Source organism: Phytophthora infestans, genomic scaffold (genome assembly GCF_000142945.1).
Source record: "Phytophthora infestans T30-4 supercont1.123 genomic scaffold, whole genome shotgun sequence".
Lineage (NCBI taxonomy): Eukaryota > Oomycota > Peronosporomycetes > Peronosporales > Peronosporaceae > Phytophthora > Phytophthora infestans.
The window spans coordinates 104,149-107,260 of record NW_003303636.1 but is presented as its reverse complement, the minus strand read 5'-3'; positions in this window follow the sequence as shown (position 1 = coordinate 107,260).

Sequence of the window (3,112 nt, the reverse complement as noted above, 5' to 3'; positions counted from 1 at the left end):
CGCGTTAAACCCACTTCGGGTCCAAGTCGGTCACACACGTGCTTCGGGTGCCAAGCTTTCACTCACATCGCTCGGTCACGATCTCGATCGTTCTCATTTTCTCCGTCGTGGTCATCTCGGTGGCCAATTCCGTAGTGATACCCCTCGACAAAACGTCTCCGTCTCCTCGAACGTCTCGGTTGTCGGCTTGCTCGATCCCGTGGCCCGCGCACTCGTACAGCCAAATGACACAGCGTAGCCACCGCGTTCAGCCACACTGCGGGTCACGTCGCCACACACGTCTTCGCGTGCCAAGGCTCTCACGTCCTCGCTCGTCACTGTCTCCGTCGTTTTCCGTTTCCTCCGTCGTGGTCATCTCGGTGGCCATTTCCGTAGTGGTACCCTCGACAAAACGTCTCCGTCTCCTCGGACGTCTCGGTTGTCGGCCTGCTCGATACCGTGCCCGCGCCACTCGTACAGCCAAATGAAACAGCGTAGCCACCGCGTTCAGCCACACTGCGGGTCACGTCGCCACTCACGTCTTCGCGTGCCAAGGCTCTCACGTCCTCGCTCGTCACTGTCTCCGTCGTTTTTTGTTTCCTCCGTCGTGGTCATCTCGGTGGCCATTTCCGTAGTGGTACCCTCGACAAAACGTCTCCGTCTCCTCGGACGTCTCGGTTGTCGGCTTGCTCGATCCCGTGCCCGCGCCACTCGTACAGCCAAATGAAACAGCGTAGCCACCGCGTTCAGCCACACTGCGGGTCACGTCGCCACTCACGTCTTCGCGTGCCACGGCTCTCACGTCCTCGCTCGTCACTGTCTCCGTCGTTTTCCGTTTCCTCCGTCGTGGTCATCTCGGTGGCCATTTCCGTAGTGGTACCCTCGCCAAAACGTCTCCGTCTCCTCGGACGTCTCGGTTGTCGGCTTGCTCGATCCCGTGCCCGCGCCACTCGTACAGCCAAATGAAACAGCGTAGCCACCGCGTTCAGCCACACTGCGGGTCACGTCGCCACTCACGGCTTCGCGTGCCAAGGCTCTCACGTCCTCGCTCGTCACTGTCTCCGTCGTTTTCCGTTTCCTCCGTCGTGGTCATCTCGGTGGCCATTTCCGTAGTGGTACCCTCGACAAAACGTCTCCGTCTCCTCGGACGTCTCGGTTGTCTGCTTGCTCGATCCCGTGCCCGCGCCACTCGTACAGCCAAATGACACAGCGTAGCCACCGCGTTCAGCCACACTGCGGGTCACGTCGCCACTCACGTCTTCGCGTGCCAAGGCTCTCACGTCCTCGCTCGTCACTGTCTTTGTCGTTTCCGTTTCCTCCGTCGTGGTCATCTCGGTGGCCATTTCCGTAGTGGTGCCCTCGACAAAACGTCTCCGTCTCCTCGGACGTCTCGGTTGTCTGCTTGCTCGATCCCGTGCCCGCGCCACTCGTACAGCCAGATGACACAGCGTAGCCACCGCGTTCAGCCACACTGCGGGTCACGTCGCCACTCACGTCTTCGCGTGCCAAGGCTCTCACGTCCTCGCTCGTCACTGTCTCTGTCGTTTCCGTTTCCTCCGTCCGGGTCATCTCGGTGGCCATTTTCGGTAGTGGTACCCTCGACAAAACGTCTCCGTCTCCTCGAACGTCTTCGGTTGTCTGCTTGCTCCGATCCCGTGGCCGGCCCCACTCGTACGTGCCTTTAGTGCGCACGAATTTGGCAAGGTCTTGGAAGTTGCGGAAAAGTTCGCATTGTCCAGCATCGTGGAGCTGCTTGCAGAACTTGCATCGCTAGTTACAGTAGTGGGCGGAGTGACTCATGCCATCGCACACCGCGCATGGTCCGTACTGTGGGCGTCGGTTGTCGCGGTTGGAGTCACGTCGACCGCGTTGGTCCTGATTGAACCCACGGTCACTACTTCGGCGAACTTGATTGAAGCCATTCTCGCGATCAGGCACGTATCCACGCAGTTGTCGGTTGTCTGAACGTGCGTATGTGCCTTCAGCAGCTGCACGTCGTTCATTTCTCGTTAGCAGCGGCGAGGTATCGGTCGTTTTCATCCCAATGAGAAATCACCATCCTGTATTATCGGGCTGAAAGTCGTTGTACTCGTCTTGGACATCGTTGTAAGCGTTCGGATCTTCGTTTGAATACTCGGTGCCTCCCTGAGCAGCTTCACGACCTTCTAATTCAGCTAGTAGGTCATCCACTGTGGCTTCAATGAGCGTCACTCTTGGTTTGTTTCGGTTGTCATCGCGGCGACGGTCATCACGCCGGTTGTTGCGGGCGAATCCATCGTCGCGTCGCGTATCACGACTCTTGGAGTATCGGTACTCACTGTCATGCTTGGCCATCCTCTCCTTGCCCTTGAGAACATCTTCGATGATCTCTTCAAGCTCGTGAATGTCGGCGACTCGAGCGTGGTAGAGACTCTCCGCCAGCTTGTCATCATCGCATGTTGCCAGGAACTGCTGTACGTGTTCTTTCGCGTCGCGACCACTCTTCTCGAAGTGTAGACGGGCGGTCCGAGCATAGCCATTCAGCCTGTTTATGTAGTCGCACAGATGCTCATTACGTTCCCGCTTGGCGGAGTAGTAACGCGACAGTGCCGTCTGCGTGAACTGCGAGCAGTAGTAGCGGATGAACGCGTCGCTCAGCAGCTTCCACTTGCGCTTCGTCTTCTTCGGAAGTTGACGGAACCAATGAATGGCTCCGTCCCGGAGACTTAGCTCCAATGGAATGCACCATTTATCGGCATCTGTGTGGGCTCCAGTCATTTCATAGACGAACCCACGGAGCCACTGCATACAGTTCTCGCTCTTGTTGCGAGAGCCTGAGAACGGCGTGATGCGATCCAGCGGTCGGGTGCGAAAGCCATTTCAATCCTCGGGTGTTGGGGTCCACGTCGTTCAGGCGTCGCTAGCTCATCCCATCTGGACGCATCAACTCGAGTTTGAGGATCTTCCTCGTCGAATGTACGCACCAAAATGTCTTCGTCACTGGACGAACCATCGCTGTCGACTTGACGACGTCCGGCACCACCTTTGGGAGCTCGCGCACCGCCTCGGCGACCGAGCAAACCCTCGTTACTTGCGTAAATACGTTGCATACGGCTCTCCGAACGTGGCGTAACCATGTGCGAGTCTGAAAGTA